Source organism: Nicotiana tabacum, chromosome 22 (genome assembly GCF_000715075.1).
Source record: "Nicotiana tabacum cultivar K326 chromosome 22, ASM71507v2, whole genome shotgun sequence".
Lineage (NCBI taxonomy): Eukaryota > Viridiplantae > Streptophyta > Magnoliopsida > Solanales > Solanaceae > Nicotiana > Nicotiana tabacum.
Window position 1 is genome coordinate 27,550,114 of NC_134101.1, and position 13,893 is coordinate 27,564,006.

The 13,893-nt window shown below is 43.7% G+C and overlaps 1 non-coding gene across 1 annotated transcript; it reads right to left on the minus strand.

Annotated features, from left to right (window-relative positions):
- Nucleotides 1-12,812: 12,812 nt before the first annotated feature.
- LOC142176859 (small nucleolar RNA R71) lies at nt 12,813-12,916 on the minus strand. The gene has a single exon (XR_012705665.1). It is a non-coding gene; the product is annotated as a small nucleolar RNA R71 (small nucleolar RNA).
- Nucleotides 12,917-13,893: the final 977 nt, after the last annotated feature.

Here is a 13,893-nt window from a genome sequence, read left to right on the forward strand (position 1 = left end):
CGCCAATTATGGCTCAACTTCTTCTTTGTCAGAACTGAGGATGTGGTGGCCAATGCCGAGGGTTTTTCTGAGGTTTGGAATTGTACTTGTAAGTACACGACTTCCTCGTTTGTAAGTATCTAATTCCCCGTCGTGCTTGGCTGTGGTTCTAACCTTCCGTTCTTTTTGTGCAGCTACGCGTTTGCCTCCTCCCTTTGTCGACGATATTTTTGACTGGGTAGGACGGCTTCTTCCTCACATCGTGGGGATACGGGAGTGGCCGGGCTTCGTCAAAAAGTTTGGCCCCCATCCTCCCCCGACTGGTAAGTTATCTTTATTATCAACTTCTTGGTTATTTTCCTTTTAAGTTATCTTTGGCTGATTTTCGCTCTCTTTTGTATTTTCCTTAACTTTAGCCAGGAGGTCTTCGACGAGATCGAGAGCTCCCGCCCCTGCGTTCAGAAAGAGGAAGAACACCAAGGACTCTGCTTCCGCTCCTTCCTCAACGGTGTCATCTTCGGCTCGTGCCCCGGTCCCTTCTTCATTCGTTGCTGCCGCTGCTCATGCCACGGCTCCTCCTGTTGGTATGTCTCGGTCTGCTCCTTCTTCGACCTCTTCATTATATCGTCTTATAGATGAAGACGAGGAGGAGTTGGCACTTGGCGAGGAAGATTTGATGCCTCGCAAGAGGAGGCCCGTGGATACTGGGGACGGGGTTGCTCACGCTGCCGACGTGATGGAAGATGATTTTTCGTTGCGCGAGACGGTGACTATCATCATTGGAGACGAGGGTGAACCGGTATCAGAGATTTCGAGGTCGGTGGAGGCCGATGTCGATGCGTCCTCCCCCCCTCCCCCCGTGATGATGGAGACAGAAGGGCCAGCCACCGGGGTCTCAGACACTTTGCGGCAAGATGAGCCATCGACTTCGCAACCGGCTGATGACACTTCCTTGCCAACCGGCTGATGTTGGCGATATGCGAATGATGGAGGAAGGTTTCACCCAACTTGAGATAAGGTTGGAGGGGTCTCCGAGGACCATCGCAATCCCTATGGATCGTGATTTGTTAAAGAACACAGAGGACGTGGTCCCTAGCCTTGACCCCTTTGTTCCGAGATAGAGGGCAAGACCCTCATTGTCCATGGACGATGTTGCTCTGTCAAGGAGCATTACTGGTCTTGCCCTTAGAGTGAGTTTCTGGCGTTCTATTTTCTCTTCTTTTTACCTTTGCTTTTGTTTCTGACTCATTTGTTTTCTTTTTCTGGTCGCAGACGATGATATTGGAGATCGAGAGTGCCCAAAGGGAGGAGAGGCGCAGGGCAATTTTTGTGAGATTGCAAAGCAAATACTTTGAGTACCGACGCAAGCACCGGGAACTTCGTCGGTGACTTAATGAGGGGAGCGACATGCAAGCCCTTCGAGACGAGTTAAAGGAGAAAGATGATGAATTGGTAAAGTCCATCAAGAAGTCCAGTGTCCTTGAGGGAACGTTGAGGAGTAAGGAGGAGGAGCTTGAATTCAGCAAGGGCGTGGAGGCCCAGTGTAGTGATCTTCAAGAGCAAGTGGTTGAGCTGCGTAGGCAACTGGAAGAATGTCATCTTAAGTTGCACGGCCTTATGGGTGAAGTTAGTGAGAAGCAGAGCAAGCTTGAGAAGGCGGAATCTTTTCGCGTGGACGCTCAGAGGAGATTGGAGGTACTTGAGCTAGCGAACAACACCCTTCAGGCTGAGCGGGAGAACGACCAGCCCGCGACAAAAACAAAGGAAGAACGACTAGAGGGGAGGGTCGGAGAGCTGGAGAAAGATAACGCCTTCCTTCGTGGTCAGTTGGTCGCATTGGAAGCTGAGAAGGCTCAACTGCTTGCACAACCCTCTTCTTCCCATACTTCGGAATTTCCCAACGTTCCTCGGGCATCGTATGAGGAATGGATTCACGCCGAAGCTCAATTGGAGATATACCGAGATTTATACAAGGCGGGATCCATTTTTGAGGCCGCTCTCGAGGATGTTCGTGTTGAAGCCCGTGAAGCTCGAGTCGCTTGCGGGTATGATCCCACTACTCCTGAGAGCGATGAAGAGGGAGATGATGAAGTCGCGAGCCGTCTTAAAAAGGATGCTTGGTATGATACTGCTTATCTCGACGGCATGGGCGGTGTAAGCGGGGGTGACCAAGGTGGCGAGGACGTCGGTAGTCAGGGCGGTAAAGGCGCGGAAGGCCGTGATGGTGGTGACCAATAGTTTTTCTTATTCTCTTTTTTGTTAACTTTTATGTGTAGTTGGTGGCGTCTTCATGAGCCTTTGTAAAAATGTTTCAAGTATGAAATGCCAACTTCGTTTTTTTGCATATGCTTCTTTTCCTGTGGTTTGTTTTTGTATTTGTATGTTTTTTAATTATGTCGCTTGGCTGCCTTGGTTTTTTCTTATTGGTCGTGATCACTTAATGGCGAGTTGCGGCTAAAGATTGATAGGCATTTGTTCAAGCGAGGTCGAACATGAACTTTTGTTCGAACTGCAGTCGAGGGCCGATATGTGCTAGTTTAAACTAGGTCAGATATAGCCTGAATTTAGTTGTGGCCAAGGGCCAGTAGGTGTTAGTTCGAACTGGGTCGAGCATAACCTGAATTTAATTATGGCCGAGGGCTAGTAGGTGTTAGTTCGAACAAGGTCGAATATAACTTGAATTTAATTATGGTCGAGGGCCAGTAGGTATTAGTTCGAACAAGGTCGAACATAACCTGAATTTAATTATGGCCGAGGACCAGTAGGTGTTAGTTCGAACAAGGTCGAACATAACCTCAATTTAATTATGGCCGAGGGCCAGTAGGTGTTAGTTTGAATAAGGTCGAACATAACCTGAATTTTAGAAAGATGTGCTGATAACCATAAAGCTTATTACCTCGGTGTTGTTGCTTTGGTTTCACACATGGAGAAATTTACAAGTTTTTCGTGCATTGGCTGGCGTTCCAGTCCCAGTCCCAATCTATCTAGTCCCTTCATTGGTTTACCTGGAGAGTATTTGAGAGGTCGAGCAATGAATTAGTGGTCACGGCGTCGTCCTCGTGTACTTTGACTTAAAGTTTTCCCTTCGTTGCCTCGTTAAAAACCTCCTTGAGAAAACCCAACCGGGACAAAACTCAAGTGAGGGAAAAAAGAATACGACTTGGGGGACGCTTTATCTTTTTAAAAGTTGAAGTATTTGAGGTGGCTAATATTCCAGTTATTTAGTAGCAACTTTCCTTCCATTATTTCTAATTGGAATGATCCTTTATTTGCCTTTTCTGTGATTGTGTACAGACCGTCCTAATTTGTTCCTAACTTGCCTTCCCGTGGGTCTTTGCTCGTTTGTATTTTAGCTTTAAGCAAGTAGTCCCCGACTTTAAGCGGCCTGGCCTTTGCTTTCTTGTTATAATAGCGTTCTCTTTGTTGTTTTTGGGCGATCATTCGTGTATAGTCCATATCTCTTCATTCTTCGACCTCATCGAGCTCCTGCCTTCGGTTTTCGTCGTTGCTCGTACCGCTCTCATGGGAGTACCTTAGGCTGGGTTCTCCGACCTCGACTGGTATTACTGCATCGGTCCCATAGACCAAAGAGTAGGGTGTCTCTTATGTGCTCGTTTTTAGAGTTGTTCGATAAGCCCACAGTACTTTTGGTAATATTTCCGGCCACGGCCAATGCTCCTACTTCCACCCATTTAGATAAGTAGTCATTTAAAACTAAAAGGAATCATACGTTACCTCGTCCTGTCGGGAGGGGCCCCACGATGTCCATTCCTCATTTGATGAACGACCAAGGTGAGGTGACCGAGTGGAGGTGATCTCCCGCCTGGTGAATCATTGGGGCGTAGTTTTGGCATTGCCCGTATCTTTTTACGAAGTTTGCGGTCTCTTGTTTCATGGTGGGCCAATAGTATCCTGCCCGTATGAGGCATCTGACCAGAGCCTGATTATCGGAGTGAGCTCCACAATGGCCTTCGTGGACCTCTTCAAGGACGCATCGAGTTTGGTTTGGGCCCAAGCATTTTGCCAGAGGGCCGCTGTAAGTTCTCTTATACAGGTCGTTGAGAATGATACTGTATCTAGCCGCTTGTATTCTCAGTTTCTTGGCCTCTTTTTTATCATCTGGGAGTACGTCGTCCTGCAAGTATGTAATAATACGATTGCGCCAGTCCCGAGTTAAGTTTATGGTTCTTATCTCGACTTGGTCTAGCGATGAGTTGATGAGGTGGAACACGTTTCTGTCTCCAGTTCTAATGCTTTTGGTGGCTGCGGCTAGCTTAGCAAGGTCATCCGCCTCAGCGTTCTGTGCTCGTGGAATTTGGTCGAGCTGACATTCGTCAAACTCGGGTAGCATTATGCAAATTTCGGTCTGATATTTTTGCAATCTTTGTTCCTTGATTTGAAAAGTCCCTGTGACTTGATTGACTACGAGTTGGGAATACAACGTAGTTTTAACCGTTTTACCCCATACTTGAGTGCTAGCGTCAAACTTGTAATTACGGCCTCATACTCGGCCTCGTTGTTAGCTATATCCAGGCACCTTATGGACTAGTGAATTGCTTCGTCGGTTGGAACTTTAAGTACGAGTCCTAGTTCGGACCCTGACCCGTTGGACGCACCATCGGTGTACAGGACCCAGAGGTCTTGTGTTTGGGGGGAAGTTTGGGCGAATTCTCTTTTAACTTCGAGCATCACTATTGCGCTAATGTCGGCGACGAAGTCAGCGAGCACTTGTGACTTTATCGCGGTTCGCGGCTGGTATGTGATATCGTGCTCGCTTAGCTCGATAGCCCATTTGGCCAGCCTTCCTGATAGCTCGGGTTTATGCTAAAGGCTTCTTAGGGGGAAAGTCGTTACGACCGAGATGGGGTGGCATTGGAAATACGGTCTAAGTTTTCGCGAAGCTACGACTAAGGCCAAGGACAGTTTTTCGAGGTGAGGGTACCTCGTCTCGGTGTCGACTAATGATTTGCTAATATAGTAGATGGGGGATTACATACTTTTGCTTTCTCAAACCAGTACTGCGCTCACAGCTACTTTGGATACGGTGGAGTAAACGAGGAGATGGTCCCCCGGTCTCTGGTTTGGAAAGCAATGGTGGCAACTACAAGTATGCCTTTAATTTCTTCACGGCCTGGACGCACTCAGAAGTCCATTGGAGGCCGTTATCCTTCTTAAGTACGCCAAAGAATTTGTGACACCTATCCGACGATCGTGAAATGAACCTTGATAGGGCGGCAATACAGCCAGTCAACCTTTGAACCTGTTTTATGGTGGTCAAGTGTTTCGGTATCCCCTCGATGGCTTTGATTTGGTCAGGATTTACCTCGATCCCTCGTTGTGATACCAGGAAACCTAGAAACTTTCCTGAGGACACGCCAAAAACATACTTTTCGGGGTTCAGTTTCATTCCGTACCATCTGAGTATTTCGAAAGTTTCTCTCGGATGGTCGCTGTGATCTTCTTTCCTTTTGGACTTGACCAGTATGTCGTTTATATAGACTTTCATCGTTTTGCCGAGCTGGTCCTTGAACATCCTAGTCACCAGCCTTTGGTAAGTTGCCCCCGCGTTATTTAGCCCGAAGGGCATGACCCTGTAGCAGTACGTCCCTTGATGGGTGGCGAATGTGGTTTTTCCCTGATCCTCTTCTTCCATGAGGATTTTATTATAACCTGAATAAGCATCCAAGAAGCTCAGTAGTTCATGCCCGATCGTTTCATCGATGAGTTGGTCGATATGGGGTAATGAAAACGAATCCTTGGGGTATGCTTTGTTTAAATTTGTGAAATTCACGCACATCCGTCATTTCCCATTCTTTCTTTTCACCGTGACCTCGTTGGCGACCCACTAGGGGTACTTCGACTCCCTGATGGAGCCATTTTCCAACAGTTTTTCCACCTCTTCACGTACCGCGTCATTAATTGCGGAGTTGAATTTACGTCTGACCTATCTTACTGGGGGGTGGAATGGGTCGACATTCAGTTTGTGCGTAGCGATTTCTTTTGGGATACCTGGCAAATCTGCATGGCTGAAAGCAAATAAATCTGCGTTAGCTGCTAAGAATTGACGGAATTTACCTGGTTCCTGAAGTTTGCAGCCAGTGTAAGCCTTCTTGCTGCAGTTGTTGAGGTCTAATTGAACGGGATAGAGGTCTTCTATGGTTGTTCATGTAGCTTCGACCATATCTGGGTCTCTGATGTCGTCCCCGTTGTCATCGTGTGCCGACCTCGATCCTGCTGATTGCTATACCTTTTTTTTCTTTGTCCCTCTTTTGTTGGGTAGCCGAGCTGTCTTGGGTGATGCGGTAGCATTCCCGAGATGTGCGTTGTTCCCCTCGTATACTGAATATTCCCCACGGAGTTGGGAACTTGATGACCTGATATAAACTGGAAGGGACGACTCTCATGGTGTGTATCCATGGTTGCCATACTATGGCGTTGTACGTTGTGTCTTGGTCCATGATGTGTAATGTGGTTTCCAGAGTGATGCCACCGGCCAGAACGGGGAGTGTGATTTCTCCATATGTTCGCTCAACTGCATTGTTAAAACCAGTTAGCGTGATGCAACACGACACTATCTTATCTTCGAGTTTTATTTGTGCTAGTACTCGAGGATAGATAATACACGCGCCGCTCCCGTCATCTTCCATAATGCGTCTCACTTCGGTATCTAAAATTCGTAAAGTAATAACGAGGGCGCCATTGTTACGACCCAAATCGATGGGCCGCGACGGGCACCCAGTACCTTACTCAACCGAGTACCAACATAATGTATCTTTTTGTATCATACTATCATAGATAACTGAGTCGGAGAGGCTGCCGTGAGATAAGTATAATACAACATGAAATACCAACTTATACTTAAGAAATACGGGCCTATAAGGCCAAAATAACCACTCATACATTGAACATAGGCCGACAAGGCCATACAGTCTTTTACGTACATGACATCTGTTTACAAGCCTCTGAGAATACATAATTATCATAAAGGTCAGGACAGTGCCCCGCCATACCAAACAATACACGTCTAAATCATACTGACCAAACAAGCAACTCAGGAGCAAATGGAGCGCACCAACACCTTCCGCTAAGCTGATAGCCTACTTGGAGGACTCTCGACCTATCTATCGGGACCTGCGGGCATGAAACGCAACGTCCCCAGGTAAAAGAGACGTCAGTACAAACAATGTACCGAGTATGTAAGGAATGAACATCAGTAAATAATAGACATGAGAGAAACATGGAGTAAAAGACTCAACATGTATGTCTGAATAGCTCTATGAATTGTTTAATATTATAATATCATGAATATGCGTATAAATGTCATACCATGCATGGGTATATGCGTTCATAACATCATCAAGCCTCTAAGGGCATCCCATCATATCATCTCGGCCACTATGGGCAAAATGATCGACGTATACCAGCTGATCAGGTGGTGATGCGTATATAATGCCGTAACCTTTTTTCCATATCCCATATAAATATAATATACATATATATATGCGTATATAACACCATTTGGTCATGCGTCAATGTACATGTATAAATACATGAAATGCATAAGAAATACGTTAATAAAATTTTCTCGGAATGTCATAAAAATAATATGTCTGTCGGATAAATTTTATCAAATACATATTTTTCTGAGACCCATGAACAGAAGATATAATAATAATTCACGTGGGGAATCAAGAATATAGACACCCCTAATATTTATATGAATAGAGTCATTTATGGAAGTTGTGCATTTGCTCATTTCGTTAATGTCGTATAGATCATGCCAAAAGAAAGAAGGGATAGCCTTAATATACCTGAGCCGATTCTCTTGACAATCTCTATAACACACGTCTTTTGCGACGAAACACGTAAAGGAGGATCGAAGTAGGGAAAAATCCGTATAACTTCGTGTAAAATTTTATTGAAGTTTCATCCATCACTTGACAGACCTAGCTTTCATTCATATGGCGTGACAACATTTCATTAAGTTCAACACTAGTATACTGGATATAAAAGTGGTTTGCAATACGACCAAGCTTAGTGCCATAAAAGTTCCCATTTTTCTCATTAAAATGCATCATTTTTGCTTTGTCAAGAGCACAAGCACCACTTATAAAAAATCTCTTTGCTTTAAGCTTAATGATGGATCTTCCATCATCTTCATCCTAATGCAAATGTAAGTGTAACCAAGCCAAGCACAAGCTTTGAAGCCTTGGTGGTGTGGATCCCACTTGGTGGATGACTAGCCACCTTAATTCTCAAAATGTGACATTTAAGCAAGGCTTAATGACTCACTCAAATTGGATGGGAGGCTGCCACGTTGGGGGGAGTTTTATCTTTATCCAAATAATTTCTTATTTAATTGGGTAATATCCCATTATCCAATAATTAACCAATCACCCACATAATTAAAAATTATCTCAAATTATTTAAAATACTATTCATTTTTAACACACTTTATACATCATACCATCATGGCCATGTGGTACCTTGTATGGTACTAGTCCATAAATATCGGGTATTTTAGCTCGGACCGTATTTTATCCCAAAATTGCCAAACTTCGACGGAACTCGTTTTCTTTGATTAGCTTACCCTCTCACCTTCACGAATTTACTCGTCACTTGTTTGAAATAGCATAATGCTTATAATCTCAAAATAATTCTCATTCCCGAACTTACGTCGATTAACTTACGACGAAACCTTGACGTACAAAAATGCAAAATGTAACATCTCATTTCCGAGCTTATATCAATTTATGTATGGCGTACTTCTATGTACGAAAACATGGGGTATAACAATCATTGTGAGGAAATGTCAACCATTAGTGTATGACTTATCGAAGATGATACTTTCTTCGAGTCTGTCATACCGTTCGTGGGTGATTAATCGATTGAGCTTGTGGGTAGTGGTTAATTTCACCTTGTTGATGGAGGAGTCGTCGCCACCGCCGATGATCATGTGGATGGTGCATGCAGGCAAGGGTGGCTTTGGCAAAGTTGGTCCTTCCCCGGTCGCTTAGCAACTCTTTGAGGTGTCCTTGTCGCAACATGTTTATGACTTCCTGCCTTAGGGCGATGCAATCCTCTGTTTTGTGCCCTCATTCTTGATGGAACTCGTAGAGGACTTCGGATTTTCTGGTACTACAATCCAACCTCATCTTATGCATCCACTTTACCTTCGGTTCGAGTTTCTCCAAAGCATAGACTATCTCTGTAGGTGACACACAAAAATTATGAGCGGATAGTAACGGGGGCATACCTCTTTCATTCTGGTGAGTCCCTGTCTTTGGTCTAGACGAGCCATCTTCGTAGAGGGGGGAGGCCGCAGCGGTCGATCTGACATACGGCTGATGTCGTTCCCTGTTAGGTCGCGGAACTGCAAGATCTCTTCTGGCATCATTCCTTCGATCCTTTTCTGGATTCGGCCTGTACCGAGGACAGTCGATGAGTTGGTCCATTGAGGTCATCTTCATCTTCTCGTACCTCGGCATAATAAGCATTGTGTATTTCATTCCAAGTGGTTGGGGGATACTTCATCAGCCGACTCAATAATTTCCTAGGTTCTCTCGAATCATCCCTGCTCAGCCCGTTCTGAAAGGCTGCAACCGCCATTCCTTCGGATACGTTCGGCAAAGTAATCCTTACTCGATTGAACTGGGTGAGGAAGTCCCTTAGCCCTTCCCCTAGGTCCTGTTTAACGACAAATATGTCGTTCATTCTCGCTTCGGTCTTCTGGGCCCCGGCATGGGCTGTTATGAACTTGTCATCCATCTCTTCGGAAGTTTCTATGAAGCTCATTGGTAGCTGCGAATACCATGTTAATGCTCCTCCCGTGAGGGTTTTCGCTCAATTGTTTCAGCAAAATGGAGATCATTTGCTCTTTGGCGAGGTCGTTGCCTTTCACGGCGGTGACATAATAGGTCACATGATCTTCTAGGTCGGTCGTGCCATCGTATATTTTGAGGTACGGCGGCATTATAAAGGTTTTTATTATAGAATGTAAAGCTTCATCATCAATGTATGGCTGCTCTATGAAACGGCCGATGTCTATTTTCGGTAGCAATTTAGGGGCGCATGGTATTTTATTGACCCGCTCCTGATGTTCTTTCATCTGATCTCGGAGCGCCTTATTTTCATTCTCCATTTCTTCCATCCTTTTTAAGATGGTTGTAAGGGCGTTATCACGTGCATTATCAATGACACTGTGAGTTGTACATGTTGGACAGGGTGGCTGATTGCCCTGCTCATCCGTTTGTAAGATCATGACAGTCCCTGCAGTTTCTACAATTGAGCCTGGAGTGGTTTTGTTGAGGATGCTCATCAGTGTGTCGGTCAACCACGCCTCGAGAAGCTTTTTGACAGCTTGGGGTGCCCCTTTCTCCACAGACGTAGAGGCTCATTTTCCATGAGGTTTTGTTATACTGCAGTGTGGGGGTGAAGACCCATCTTGCCTAGGGGACTCACTCGGTGTCGTATCCTCACCAGTTGTTTCACTCTCATTGAGGACGGTTTTGAGGTTGGTCGGTAGGTCACTTGTTATCCTCACCCTTTCTTCTCGGTTACCTGCCATGTTAGATTTTGCACAAGGAAAGAGAAGAGGTTTTGTGGTTTGTCATGTTAGTGATCGGCGTTAGTTATAGATCTAGAGGAGTGATGGTAGGCTATAATCTCGTATTTTAGTAGGTTAATGCACTCTAATTTACTGCACTTTTATTGTGTTTGAGGTTTAATCTAGTGTTTTTTACTTATTGCATGTTTTATACCATGTAGGAGTGATTCCGAGCTATGTAGATGTATGAAATGAGTTCGAGCTATTTGGGGATTTGAAGTCTGGGTAAAAGCCCGATAGATTAAGCCAGGATCACGTTCGGGGGTCGAAAATCACACATGGATGTCAAAACGCACGAAACAATCTGTACTCTGAGAAATCCATATTGCCGCGGCGCGTCAGGCGTCGTGCGTGTGCAAATTCCTGATGCCTGTCAAATTTCAACTCTCTAGATTTCCCCACTAATGCCCCGCATGACGTGTTGCCCCATGCGACGCGCCCATGCAAGTTTTACAGAGTGACAATCCTATTTCGGCTAGGAGAAGGTGGTTTCGTCTGGGCCCAACCCTACTTGGTATAAATACATGAAAAATGTTATTTTCTGGACTTTGACACATATTCAACCTAAGGAGGCTAAGGAGAAGTTGGAAGAACACAAGCATAAGGATTTCATCATTCCTTCCTCACTCAAGACCCGAGTTTGGATTGAATTTATGTTTTCCTATCTTTTAATTATATTTGTGATGAATTGCTCCATATCTATGGAGTAGTTCTCTTTAGGGTTTGATGAATTTGGTGTATTGATGATTGTCTATGGATTATAACTCTAGTTTTATGTATTAAATCATTTTGGATGATTTAATTGTTGTATCTATAGTCACTTGTTCATGTAATCGAGAGAGACATAACTTGTGATATCTTTGCATTATATTGTTCGTTGAGTTCATTAATTCTTCTTAGTAATCGAAAGAGGCTAGTTGAATTATTGATTAAACTTAGTTAGGAGAATAATCGAAAGAGGTTTTCCTAAAGATCAATCCACTACGCATTCTTGCATATCTTCACGTGCTTAAATTAGTTCATCTTGTGAGGTTGAAATTTAATCGAGAGAGGAGTTTTTGCTGAACGTTTGAACTGATAATTGAGTGAATTCGAGAGACTCAATTAACATTAGAAGTGAATTATCTAGAGTTAGATCTCAAACAATTATCTTTCACCTATCCTATTAATCCATATTTTCTCCCACTGATAACTTACTTGCTTACCTTTTTGCGATAGTCATTCGTCAATAGCTTTAGATTCTTAGTTAATTTTAGTTATTAATCAGATAAATCTCAATTGTTGATTCTCTTGGATATCAATCAAGCTAGAAACTAAGAAAATATTGTTTAAATCCAATCCATGTGGATACGATATTATACTATATTATCTTTGACTAGCGAGCATAATTTAAGTGTGTGCTTCGAGCTCGTCAAATTTTGGCACCGTTTCTGGGGATTGGCAATCAATAGTTTGAAATAGTTTGTAGTGTTAATTCAGAAATTTTTCTTTTAATGTTATTTTATTTTTCTATTTTTACGTTTGGTGTTCTTTGACTGTGCACAAGTTACATATTAGATTGGTGCATGACTCGAACTTCTGCGAAGGAAGTGCTACCATACGAGCCAGAAATTGAAAAACAACTGCGACAGCTGAAGAAGGAAAGAAATCTCACCGAGACAACAGAAAAGGTTGGGCAATCCTCAACCAAAGAACTTATGGCTGGAAACGGTGAAGATAATGTGGATTTGGCTGCTAGAGAAGCAGTCCAACGAAGAGAACAAGCTGCACGGGATGTTGAGGAAGCAGCTATTAAAGATGCGCAGAACATCTATGAAGAAGAGAGGGGTCTCAGACTTAATCAACATCAACCCTTGCCTGGGAGACCACTTGGCGATTATGCTAGACCGTCTACAATCAAGGATTATCCAGTGTTCGACCACCTCCAATTGCAACTAATAATTTCGAGTTGAAGCAAGGGTTGCTCCAAACCCTTCAAAATTGTTGTGTCTTCAGAGGAAAGATGAACGAATATCCAAACAACCATCTAATGAACTTTTAGGAGATTATGAATACCTTTCAATACAATGGTGTGTCACAAGATGCAGTGTACTTAAGGGCATTCCCCTTTACACTCAAAGATGATGCAAATCAGTGGTTTCGAAGCTTACCTAATGGATCAATTCGAACAAGGGATGAGATGACCAAAAAATTTTTTGATAAATATTTCTCATCAGTTAAGATGAGCAAGTTTAGAAGAGAAATCCATAACTTCTGCCAGAAAGATATTGAGACTGTATTTGAAGCTTGGGAGAGGTTTAAGGAAACAGTCAGAAAGTCTCAACATAGCGGAATTGAACTCTGGATGCAACTTTAGGACTTTTGGGATAGATTGACACCGGCCTCACGTAAAATATTAAGCAATGCAGTTGGAGACCCATTGATGAATAAGACTCCAGATGCGATATTCACAATTCTTGATGAGTTGTCTGAAGATGCAAATCAGTGGCCTTCTAAGAGTGGTGAAAGAAAAAGATCGACAGGTGTTCACCAAGTTCATGCTAACACATCTGTGCAGGTACAACTTGATATTATGGCTAAAGAAATTCGAAAGCTGACCTTGGCTACAATACAAAGTGGGCGTCAAGCAACTTGTGATATATGTGGAAGAGGACATCCTACTCATGAGTGTCAAGCCTCAACTGAGGAAATGAATGTTGTGGGAAATTATAATGCAATGGGTCTGAGGCACCCTGGTTTTTCATGGAGTTCACCTGGATGTACTGCAAATGTGTGGCAACAAAATAACTCTAGACCTTAGGGACAAGGAGCTCCACCATACCAAAATCAGCAGAGGCAACAATTTCAGCCTCAACAACCCAATCAGCCTGGTCTAGAAGATCTAATGAAGGCCTTCATTATCAAGATAAATGAGAGGTTGGACGCTCACGGGGTAGGTATCAAAGAATTGGGAACTGGTTTTCAAAACTTGGAGAGACAAGTGGGACAGATTGCAATAATATTATTTGAGAGAGTCCTAGGTACTCTGCCAGCTGATACTGAGAGAAATTCCAAAGAAACGGTGAATGTTGTGACCTTGAGAAGCGGGCAAGTGTTGAAAGATACCACTCAAATCCAAAAAATTATGGTACTTGAAAAGGAAAATGGGGAGAAGCTGAAGAATGATATTGATAAGAAGAAGAAGAAAGGCAAGAAGGGAGCCAACAAAAAGAAGAAAGAGGAAACTTCGAGAAGGGATGAATCTAATAAGAGCGAGCATATGCCTGCTCTACCTTTTCCTCAAAAGCTAAATAGAGAAAAGCTGGACA